This window comes from Eschrichtius robustus, chromosome 5 (genome assembly GCF_028021215.1).
Source record: "Eschrichtius robustus isolate mEscRob2 chromosome 5, mEscRob2.pri, whole genome shotgun sequence".
NCBI classification, from domain to species: Eukaryota; Metazoa; Chordata; class Mammalia; order Artiodactyla; family Eschrichtiidae; genus Eschrichtius; species Eschrichtius robustus.
The window spans coordinates 6,708,763-6,721,752 of NC_090828.1; the positions used below are offsets into that span (position 1 = coordinate 6,708,763).

The 12,990-nt window shown below is 39.2% G+C and overlaps 1 protein-coding gene and 1 pseudogene across 2 annotated transcripts in view; both read right to left on the reverse strand.

The window, feature by feature from the left end:
* The window catches only part of LOC137765040 (UDP-glucuronosyltransferase 1A1-like), a 38,319-nt gene that overhangs the window by 24,054 nt on the left and 1,275 nt on the right, over positions 1-12,990 (reverse strand). The gene's annotated exons all lie outside the window — the stretch shown is intronic.
* On the reverse strand, positions 7,109-8,469 carry LOC137765482 (neuropilin and tolloid-like protein 2 pseudogene; annotated as a pseudogene).

A 12,990-nucleotide genomic window follows, 5' to 3' on the forward strand; every position in this document is an offset into this window, starting at 1 on the left:
GCACCAATCTAGCAGCTATATGTTTAAAGTAAAAACTATTAAAATTCCAGATGTAAATTCACCAAAATTCAGTTAAATGAGAAAATAATTTCAGATTTGGGCACAGCAAGTTTTTTTTTTTTAATAAAAAATTGAAAATATACATTTTTAGTTTTATCTATGGAACATTTACAAACGTTGATCATATGCTGTCTGATATAGTAGCCACTAGCTACACATGACTATTGAGCACTTGAAATGTGTATAGCCCAAATTGATATGTGCTGTAAGTGTGAAATACATACCAGATTTTGAAGACTTAGTATGAAATTTAAACATGTGAACTATCTCATTAGTAACTTTATATTGAGGCCAAGTGGGCAAGATGTCAGATTGGGAAGAACTTGAGCTCACTTCCTGCCACAGGCACAGCAATATTACAATTTACAGAGCAAATATTGAAGAGAAAGACCTGAAGACTAGCAGAAAAGATCTTCTACAACTAAATATATGAAGAAGGAACCACAAGAAGATGTGTAGGAGAGGTGGAGACAAGGTAGAGTCAAGACCCATACCCTTGGGCGGACGACCCACAAATGCGGGATAATTACAATTGCAGAGGTTCTCCCTAAGGACTGAAGGATATGAGCCTACATTGGGCTTCCCAGCCTGGGGGTCCTGAACCAGGAAGAAGAGCTTCCAGAACATTGGGCTTTGAAGGCCAGTGGGGCTTACTTTCCGGAGAGCCAGGGGGCTGTAGGATATAGAGACTCTACTCTCAAAGGGTGCACACAAAATCTCACACAGACTAGGACCCAGGGCAGAAGCAGTAATCTGGAAAGAGCCTGGTTCAGACCTGCCTTCTGATCTTGGAGAGCCTCCCAGAGAGGCAGGAGGCAACAGGAGATCATCCTGGGGATATACACACTGGCAGCAGCTCTACTGGGGAGCTCCGTTCTACCACAGTAACACTGTGCTGGCAAGTGACATTTTGGAATCTTCCCTCTAGCTTATTAGCATTGGGACCCAGCCCCACCCACCAGCCTGTCAACACCAGTACTAGGATGCCTCAGGCCAAGTAGCTAGTTGAGTGGATACACAGGCCCATCCACTAGTAGGCCAGCTTCCTTAGGACCCCCTGAGCTCACAGCCACCTGGGACATGGCCCCATCCGCCAGAAGGCCCAGGATCTGGCCCTGTCCACCAGAGGGCCCAGGACATGGACTCGCCTACCAGTGCATCAGCACTAGCCCAGGGACCCCCTGGGCCTCACCCCACCCTCCAGCAGGCTGATACCAGCTCCAGGACCCTCAGGCCCTGCAGCCAGAGACTCCAGGATCTGGCTCCACCTACCAGTGGGCCAGCATTAGATATACACGTAGATATATATGGCCCCAACATAGGAGAACCTAAATATAAAAAGAAAATATTAACAGACATAGAAAAAGTTGACAGTAAACAACAATATTAGGGTACTTTAAAACCCCACATACATCAATAGATGCATCATTCAGACAAAATCAATAAGGAAACACTGGCCTTAAACAACACATTAGGCCAGGTAGACTTAATAGATATAGATAGAACATTCCATCCAAAAGCAACAGAATACACACTCTTTTCAAGTGCACATGGAACATTCTACAGGGTAGATCACACATTAGGCCACAAAACAAGTCTCAGTAAATTTAAGAAGACTGAAATCATATCAAGCACCTTTTTCAACCATGATGCTATGAAACCAGAAATCAACTACAAGGAGAAAATTGCAAAAAACACAAACACATGAAGGCTAAACAATGTGCTACTAAACAACCAATGGGTCATTGAAGAAATCAAAGAGGAAATAAAAAACTACCTGGAGACAAATGAAAATGAAAACATAACAATCCGAAGTCTATGGGAAACAGCAAAAGTAGTTCTAAGAGGGAAGTTTAGAGCAATACAAGTGTACCTCAGGAAACAAGAAAAATCTCAAATAAACAACCTAACCTTACACCTAAAGTAACTAAAAAGAATAAACAAACCCCAAAGTTAGTATAAAAAAAATAAAGATCAGAGCAGAAATTTAAAAGATCAATGAAACTAAGAACTGATTCTTTGAAAAGATAAACAAAACTGATAAACCTTCAGCCAGACTCATCAAGAAAAAAGAGAGAGGGCCCAAATAAATAAAATCAGAAATGAGAAAGAGGAAGTCACAAAAAACACCACAAAATATATAAAGGATCATAAGAGATTATTGTGAACAATTATATGCCAATAAAATGGACAACCTGGAAGACATGGACAGATTCCTAGAAATGTATAATCTCCCAAGACTGAACCAGGAAGAAATAGAAAATATGAACAGACCAATTACCAATAATGAAATTGAATCAGTAATAAAAAGACTCCCAAGAAACTGAAGTCCAGGACCAGATGGCTTCACAGGTGAATTCTACCAAACATTTAGAGAAGAGTTAACACCTATCCTTTTCAAACTATTCCAAAAAATAGGAGAGGAAGGAATGCTTCTGAACTCATGCTGTGAGGCCAGCATCACCCTCATACCAAAACTAGAAAAAGATATCACACACACACACACACACACACACACACACAAATTACAGACCAATGTCACTGGTGAACATAGATGCAAAAATCTCAACAAAATATTAGCAAACCGAACTCAGTGGTACATTAAAAAGATCATACACCACAATCAAGTGGGATTTATCCAGGGATGCATGGATTGTTCAATAGCCGCAAATCAGTCAATGTGATACACCACATTAACAAACTGAAGATTAAAAGTCATATGATCATCTCAGTAGATGTGGGAAAATCTTTTGACAAAATTCAACATCCATTTATTAAAAAAAAAAAAAACAACTCCACAAAGTGGGTATAGTGATAAAATACCTCAGACTAATAAAGGCCATATATGACAAGCCCACAACTAACACCATACTCAGTGGTGAAAAGCTGAAAGCATTTCCTCTAAGATCAGGAACAAGACTCTTGCCACTTTTAATAAACATAATGTTATAAGTCCTGGCCATGGCAATCAGACGAGAAAAAGAAATAAAAGGAATCCAAATTGGAAAGAAATAAGTAAAACTGTCACTCTTTACAGATGACATGACACTCACTATACATAGAAAATCCTAAAGGCACGATCAAAAACTACTAGAACTCATCAGTGAACTGGGTAAAGTTGTGGGACACAAAACTATTATACAGAAATCTGTTGCATTTCTATACAGTGACAATGAACTATCCAAAAAAAGAAATTAATGATACAATTCTATTTTCAACCACATCAAAAAGAATGAAATACCTAGGAATAAATCTAACTAAGGAGGTAAAACATCTGTACTAGGAAAACTGTAAGACACTGATGAAAGAAATTGAAAATGACACAGATAGAAAGATACACTGTGCTCATGGATTGGAAGAATTAATATTGTTAAAATGACCATACAACCCAAGGCAAACTACAGATTCAACACAATACCTATTAAAACACCAACAGCATTTTTCACAGAATGAGAACAAATAATTCTAAAATTTGTATGGAAACAGAAAAGACCCTGAATAACCAAAAAAAAAAAAAAAAAAAAATCTTGAGAGAGAAGGACAGAACTGGAGCAGCAACAAGGATGGACCTAGAGATTATCATACTAAGTGAAGTTAAGTCAGACAGAGAAAGACAATAATCATGTGATATCACTTATATGTGGAACCTAAAAAAATGATACAAATGAACTTATTTACAAAACAGAAACAGACTCACAGACACAGAAAAGAAACTTATGGTTACCAAAGGGGAAGGAGAGAGGAGGGTTAAATTAGGAGCTTGGGATTAACAGATACACATCACTATATATAAAATAGATACATAGCAAGTTCTTACTGCATAAAACAGGGAACTGTATTCAATACCTTGTAATAATCTATAATGGAAAAGAATCTGAAAAAGAATATATATCTGAATAACTTTGCTGTACAACAGAAATTAACACAACATTGTAAATTAACTATACTTCAATTTTTAAAAAGAGCAGAACTGGAGGCGTCATGCTCCCTGGTTTCACACTATACTGCAAAGCTACAGTGATCAAAATAGTATGGTACTTCAGTCTATGATTGAAGGCAATTTGTGGGATGATACACATAGAGGAAACACCATGTAAAAAACTTCTTCTTGCTGTTAATGTTAGTGTATGTTAGCTGTGAGTGCCGCTCCAACTGTGTTTGCAACTGTACATGCCAAACCTGATAGCCCAGAAACCACCACAAATGAACTTCCCTTGACGGAAAGAAAAATTATGATCCCAGTGAGGGCTAAAAAAGAAAGATAAAGAAGCCAAACACAACTGGTAGAATCTGGACACGTAAGTAATAAAAACTGGGGATTATTTAAAGTGTTCATCTGAAAATATGAAAATATGGTCGTATTCCCCACTGCTATTATTTCATTTTATTTTATTTTTTTAAAAAAGCATGTTATTTATTTATTTATTTATTTATTTATTAATATTTATTTTATTTATTTATTTTTGGCTGCATTGGGTCTTTGTTGCTGCGCACGGGCTTTCTCTAGTTGCGGCGAGCAGGGGTTACTCTTCATTGTAGTGTGCAGGCTTCTCATTGTGGTGGCTTCTCTTGTTGCAGAGCACTGGCTCTAGGTGCGTGGGCTTCAGTAGTTGTAGCACGAGGGCTCAGTAGTTGTGGCTCACGGGCTCTAGAGTGCAGGCTCAGTAGTTGTGGTGCACGGGCTTTGTTGCTCCGCGGCATGTGGGATCTTCCCGGACCAGGGCTCAAACCCGTGTCCCCTGCATTGGCAGGTGGATTCTTAACCACTGCACTACCAGGGAAGCCCCCCACTGCTATTATTTTAAATAAAAATGTTGAGAATCACACACACACAAAAACAGGATGGTACTGGCACAAAAACAGACACATAGATCAATGCAACAGAATATAGAGCAGAAATAAACCCACACTTATATGGGCAATTAATCTATGACAAAGGCGGTAAGAATATACAATGAGGGGAAGACAGCCTCTTCAGTAAATGGCATTGGGAAAACACAACTACATACAGAAGATCAAACTGGATTACTCTCTCACACCACGCACAAAAATAAATTCAAAATAGATTAAAGACTTAAATGTAAGACCTGAAACCATAAAACTTCTAGAAGAAAACACAGGCAGTATGCTCTTTAACTTCAATATTAGTAATTTTTTTTGGATATGTCTCCTAAAGCAAGGGAAACAAAAGCAAAATAAACAAATGGGACTATACCAAACTAAAATCTTTTTTTTTATGTAATAATGTATATTTTAATGTCAGATTTGCGTAGTGATTTAGAACAATAAATATCACACAGTGAAAAATTTATCATAAACTAAATGCAATAACAAGAGGAAACAAATGCTTGTGTACACATTACCAAGGTCTTTACAGTAAATTATAGTGTACAGTTCCATCACAGCATATTTGCATACAAAGCTGCTCATGTGAACACTGAAAGAAATCTGTCATGTAGCTCTTTAATCTTGATTTAATAAAGTTTGTACAGTATCAAATAATATCAAAAGTCTAAGAAAATGCAGTGAGCTTTTATATCATGTTTATAAATTATTGTTTATATACCATAAAAAAAATAAGGTCAAAAGTGCAGTTTTAAAAAAAGTGGAAATTGTTATTCTTGGTAAGAACTAGAAAAATGTATTGTCCCAAAGAAGAAGCAATCTAAAGGCTTATACAGTTTCTTCGGCATTTTCCTTTAACTCTCATACAACCTTGGTGACCATATCCTATAAGATAAACCAACACAAAGGGAGTGAAATAATCTTTTTATAAAAATAATAAAAAACACAGATCTAGTAATGAGAAACACTGGAAATAAATATAATGATAGGCCTCCCCCGAAATGAATTAAATGACTTTTTGCTCACAGGAATGGATGGGCTATCACTGAATGTGATAAAACTTGGGGAATTTCAAAGCATTTCTAAAAATTTTTAATCTTTTTCAAGTTTTTAGGTGTAACTGGCAACGGTGCATACGTCCCAGGATTATGAAACTTTTTAGTATAATATAACTAAGACAAAATATGACTTAAAGGTGCTAAATCATATCACAGAAAATAAAGACTAAGGATCCAGTGATTAAAAGGCAGCAGTATAGAAACTAGTCAAGAAGAAGCAGATGGACAGAACACAACTCTGCGTCTTAATTGGCACTTACCACAGTAACTAGTTATATTTTGACAAATTCTAGAACAAATGCCTGTATTGAAATACGTGTGATACATGAACCATTTACATAAGAAACTGAAAGGGTAAAATTACTGGCTTATAAAACAAATTAAATTTAGAGAAAAGAAAACAATAAAAGGCATGTGAAGAAAAATCTTACTTTTAAACTTACTGTGGGATCAAAATATTGACAGAGCTGTATCAATCAAGAGCAGTCTTCCTGCTGCTAAGACCAGCAGGCAGCTGAGCCGGGCTCACCACTACCCCTCCTCTCTCCAAATGCTACTATGTAACTGGTGCTTTGTTTGTAGGGCACTGAGCAATAGAGGCTTATTTCTTGTTTTTTACTGAATGGAGTTAAGTTCTTTGGTTGGGTTAACATATATAGACTGCCTGAGATAATAGAAACTTCACCATTACATTAGGTTAATGGGAAATGAAGGTCTTCCTAGTTCTGACAGGGGAAAAGGGCTGGCTGCTGAAGACAGTGTGGGTGCTCTGTAGGCTACATACGTACATACTTAATAATTAATGTCACCTTCAGTAGAAGATTAAAAATCGATGGCTGGGGGGGGAGGGAGGGAGACGCAAGAGGGAGGAGATATGGGGATATACGTATATGTATAACTGATTCACTTTGTTATAAAGCAGACACTAGCACACTGCTGTAAAGCAATTATACTCCAATAAAGATGTTTAAAAAAAAAAAAAATCGATGGCTATGGATACTTGTGCAGAACCTTCCCTCCCTCTGACAAATTTCACAGGGAATCTCTTCCATTACTCTGTCTTCTAGGGCCTGTTCAGGGCACTCACGTGCCTGCTTGAAAGTGTAGCTTCTCTTTTTGAAGGTGCTATTAAATGTTTTCATTGGCTACGTTTGTGCAAAACCATTTCGGAAGGGAAGTCCCATGGAACTCAGGTTGGTCCTGCTTTGTTTGATGCTGGGTGCTTGCGATCCCCAGTGATGGTCGCGGATGCACGGCGACCCAGTGGAGGAGCGCCGCGTCTCCTGTAGCTGTCCAGTTCCTCCGACAGGTCTGCAGACATCTCCTTGTCTCTCGGTGAAAACAGTTCATAATGAGGAGGATCAAACTCTTCTTGAAATCCAGTTTTATTAAAAGCAGTTTTGCAAGCCATGACCTTTTTTCGAGGCTGTTTCACTTGTACTAAAATAGAAATAATGAGAAGGACCAAGACAATCCCTGACGCAATGCCAACGATTGTTCCGTGAGTTTTAGTGATTTGTTCAAACAGTCCTGCTTTTTTCTTTTCTTTACGATGATTTTCATCCCAAGGGTAGGCACAGTTTTGAACCCCATTACAGACTAAAGAATTATTGATGCACACGTTGCTATGGCAAAAGAAAGTGCTGTCTGTGCAGGGAGGCTCCACAAAGGAAGTAAAAAGCGTTCTGAACGTGCTAAGCCGACTACCTTCATCAGCCCACAGCCGTTATCACCCCAACTCCTGTTTTACGCGTTACCTCGTGGGCCACAGTGCTGCAAAGCCTGGCCTGCAGCTTTTCAATAGAACTGCTCCCATCGTAGACTGCAACAAAGTTTCTCTTGCATTCATTTGAGCCCTCCATTTGATAATCTAGGAACCTCAAATAAATCTTATCTTTTGGAGTAGCTTTAACCGTCCAGCTGCAATCAACTGCTAGGCCTGGTTTTGTTTTCTCCCCTTGTTCTACCTGACTCGAACGTACTATTCCGGCAGCTCCTGACAGCTCAAAATGGCAATCTCCTAGGTATGTAAAGTCTGGATCTGGAATAAACGAATATTTTGCTAGAAATCCCAGTCCTTCAAGTTCTTCATCAGAACTGAACTTAATCCACATGAATCTCCCTGTTGATCTAATTAATGGAGGGCTTTTCACACCACAGTAACGATCTACGCGTGGAGAGAAACCAAACTTCCAAGTGATCAAACCGACATTCAAATGATGGTTCTAATGTAATAATGTTCAGCAAAGGTCAGCTGTGTTTTTTGACTTGGAGCAGCTTTCCAAAATGTAGATACATTCCTTGTTTGGTGGATATGAGTCAGGATAATTTGGTACAGCAAAATGACCTCCATTACTGGTTCGAACCCAAAGGCCACGCTGGGTTGCAGGAATGTGCTTGATTCCAACATTTTGTCCACCTTGGGTCTTTTGGGCCACGGCAGTCCCTTCCACTACAAGTATTGTTATTAACCACACGGGACGCAGCAGAGCTGCTCCAGGGCCATGTTCCCGAGCTGCCCGGCGCTTCGCTGCGGGGCCGGGGAGGCGGCGGCGGCAGCCCCGCTCCATCCCCATCGCCCGCCACCAGCTTGCTCCCCGAGCGGTAGGGCTCAGGTCCTGCGGCCCGCCGTGCCCGAGCCTCCCGGCGGGCTCTTGCGCTGCCCCAGCCCCGCGACGGGCGCCGCCGCCGCCTGCTCCGCGGTGCTCGGTCCCATCGACCGCCTCGGGGCCGGGGAGCGCGGACGGGAGGGACCCGACCTGCGCCGTCCGCCTGCGGCCGCGGCGCAGACCCCGCCCAAGTTCAAACGAAAATCTTTTGAACAGCGAAGGAAATTAGTAACAAAAGGAAAAGGCCACTTACCGAATGGGAGAAGATACTTGCAAATGATGTATCTGATAAGGGGTTAATATCCAAAATACGGAAAGAAAACATACAAGTCAACAACAACAACGACAACAAATAACATGATTAAAAATCGGCAGAGGGGCTTCCCTGGTGGCGCAGTGGTTGAGAATCTGCCTGCTGATGCGGGGGACACGGGTTCGAGCCCTGGTCTGGGAAGATCCCACATGCCGCGGAGCAGCTGGGCCCGTGAGCCACAACTACTGAGCCTGCGCGTCTGGAGCCTGTGCCCCAAAACAAGAGAGGCCGCGATAGTGAGAGGCCCGCGCACCGCGATGAAGAGTGGCCCCCGCTTGCCACAACTAGAGAAAGCCCTCGCACAGAAACGAAGACCCAACACAGCCATAAAAATTAAAAAAAAAAAAAAAAAAAAAATTGGCAGAGGACTCAAATAGACATTTTTGCAGAGAAGACATACAGATGGCCAATAGGCACATGAAAAGATGCTCAACATCATTAATCATCAAGGAAATGCAAATCAAAACTACAATAAGATTACCACTGCACACCTGTCGGAATGGCTATTATCAAAAAGACAACAAAGTAGCAAGTGTTGGTGAGGATGTAGAGAAAAGGGAATCCTCGTACATTGTTGGTGGAAGCGTAAACTGGGGAAGCCACTATAGAAAACAACATGAAGGGTCCTCAAAAAATTAAAAATAGAAACCCCATATGATCCAGCAATTCTACTTCTGGGCACTTATCCAAAGAAAGGAAAACACCAATTAGAAAATATATATGCATCCCTGTGTTCACTGCGGCATTATTTACAATAGACAAGAATATTGGCTATTGCATATTACTCAGCCATAAAAAAGAATGGAATCTTGTTTTTCCGACAACATGGATGGACCTGGGGCTATTATGCTCAGTGAAATAAGTCAGATAGAGAAAGACAAATACTGTACGATTTCACCTACATGTGGAAAATAAAAGGCAAAGCAAATGAACAAAATGAACAACTGTAACAAAACAGAAACAGACTCATAGATACAGAGAACAAACAGGTGGTTGATAGAGTGGAGGGGAGTAGGGGAAGAAGAGAAATGGGTGGGAGGGATTAAGATACAAACTTCAGTTGCAAAATATATGTCACAGGTAAGAAATTCAAGTGTGAGAAATACCGTCAACAGTTATGTAATATCTTTCTACGGTGAATATCATAGCCTGATTTACTGTAGTGATTATTTTGAAGAGTGTGGAAGTACTGAATCACTATGTAGTGTGATAGGAGCTAACATAGTGCTGTAGGTCAATTATACTTCAAAAACAAACAAACAAGCTTATAGAAATAGAAATTCGATTTGTGGCCACCAGAAGCGCGAAATGGGGGGAGGGGGAATTGGATGAAGGCGGTCAAAGGGTACAAACTTCCAGTTGTAAGAGAAATATGTGCTAGGGATGTAATGTACAACATGGTAAAGATAATTAGCACTGCTCTATGTTATCTATGAAAGTCGCTGAGAGTAAATTCTAAGAGTTCTCAGCCCAAGGAAAAAAAAAGTTTCTGTTCCTTTAATTTTGTATCTATATGCGATGATGGGTGATCACTAAACTTATTGTAGTAAGCATCTCATGATCTAGGTAAGTCAATCACTATGCTGTCCACCTTAAGCTTATACAGTGCTGCATGTCAATTATATCTCAATAAAACTGGAAGAAGCAATGGCAAATGCGCACCTGAAAAATTTTTTATATTGAGTATATGTTTAATGGATCATGTTTTTGATATATTTGATTCAATAAAATATAGTATTAAAATTAGTTTTAACCCTCATTTTGCTTTTTTTAATATGTCTACTAAAAAGCTTTCAATTACATATGTGGCTTGCATTATATTTCTGTTGGATAATTCTGTACTAGACCATAAAGAAAACCTATTAAGAAATTTTTTAAAGCAGTGACCCCATAAGAAACATTCTCTGATTAAAATTCAAAATCATTAGAGGAAAATAAGAGAAAGATGGCTACAATAAATCTTAACTATATGGGAATTAAGAAACAACCTTGTTAAAAAATATAGATAGCCACTGACTCAAAGAGGAAATCAATCATGTAAATTTAAGAAAAAGAAAATGAGAGCAATTTATACCAAAATCTAAGGATTCAAGAAAATGTTTTATGTATGACCTTCAATTCTCCATTATTAAGAAAACATAAAGGAACTTAATGCTTACCTAAGGAAATTAGAAAAACAGCTATAACATAAATCAAGGGATACAAGGATGATAGCATTAATAAAAACAATAAGCTGCAATTAATGAAATAGAAAACAAAAACAGTAAAAAGAATAAGCAAATCCAAAAGTTATTTCTTTGAGAAGACCAATAATATAATTCAACCCATCATAAACTTTAAGAAGGAGAAGGAACAAAAATATTAAAACTTTAGACTTTAATATTTCATATTTTGAGAAGAATTTCCATAAACATTTAAAGGAGTCACATCTAAGGGTAAACTAAACCAAATAAATAAGAATGACAAAATCTCAAAAAAGGTAGTGGAACAAAAAAGATAATGCTGTGCTTACGATGTATAAAACTTGAGAATTTCAGTGTAAATGATCTTTCATGTACCAAATAAATTGGCACAAACATATCTACATGCCTCCAAATGACATGCCTCCAGATGACATACCTTTTCTTGCTTGGCACCTTTTAAATAATGATAATAGATAATATTTGTGTGCTCTCTGTGACAGTGTTAAGGTCAGAATGGTTAGGTCACCCACCCAAGGTCATTCAGCTATAAAATGGTAGTGAGGATTTGAACCAATGCAGTCTACTCTACAGAATATATTCACACAGAAAAAGTAAAAAGAAATTGTTTCCCTTTTTACAAATCTAATAGATACATACATATTTTATCATTGATCAAATGCATTGCATATAGGAAGATAAAACTAGTAGAACAGATCCTTTATGGTGCGAGCAAAAAAGAAAAATGAAGTTAGAGTCCTGTGCAATAACATATACTACATTAATAAAAAGAGATACAAAAGTAAGAATACAAAAACTATAAGAGATCTAAAGTCATGGAAGTTAATATAAATTCAGTGACTATTACATAAAAGGGCGAAAAAGATGGCTAACTCAGTGGATTAAGAAACAAATCTGGCCCCCAAGAGTCCTATTTCAATTAAGCCCAAATATTCGGGGTTAACCTAAGAAGACTCTGAAAGGATGAGGAAAGTAGTAGTTCCTGTCATGGAAACTTGGGGTGGGTGGCTTGGGCCGGGGTAGGTTTGGTGATGTGGTCAGCCCCTCCTAACAAACCCTTCCTCTTTGAGACTCATTTCTCAGCATCGTTCTCCCCACCTTCACTGAGTTTATAGGCTCAGTTTTACCTCCTCTCTAGCCCCTGCCACTATCCTTTGATGCCCTCAGTGTCCCAAGTAGAAGACCTACCTGACATGCCATTAAACTCTGGTACATCCCCACGTTTTACTCCAGACACCAACTCCTGGTCAGAAGATTTCTCATCAGCACAGCTCCATCTCTGAAAAGTTGGACTCAATTATTTCTTTCTCTGATCACAGAGACCCCAACTTCTCTCTCTGGCATTGTCTCACTTCCACTTAATTTTTTGACCTCTCTGAAACTTCTGCTTCTTTTTGGTGTTTAGGTCTCCTGTGACCACACCTCCGTCCCTTCCAAGACAAAACCACTAAGAACTATCAGGTCAACAAATGTAATTTGGGACTTCCCTGGTGGCTCAGTGGTTAAGAATCCAGCTGCCAATGCAGGGGACACGGGTTCGAGCCCTGGTCCGGGAAGATCCCACATGCCACGGAGCAACTAAGCCCATGCACCACAACTACTGAGCCCGCGTGCCAGAACTACTGAAACCCACGCACCTAGAGCCTGTGCTCCACAAGAAGAGAAGCCACCGCAATGAGAAGCCTGCTCACTGCAACAAAGAGTAGCCCCAGCTCGCCGCAACTAGAGAAAGCCCGTGTGCAGCAACAAAGACCCAATGCAGCCAAAAATAAATAAATAAAGTAATCAATCAATTAATTAATTAATTAATTAATTTTTTAAAAAAGACAACAACAACAGCAAAAAAAAAAAAAAAACAAAGCCAGGCTTGTTAAAAAAGAAGGGTTTAAAAAAATTTTTTTAAA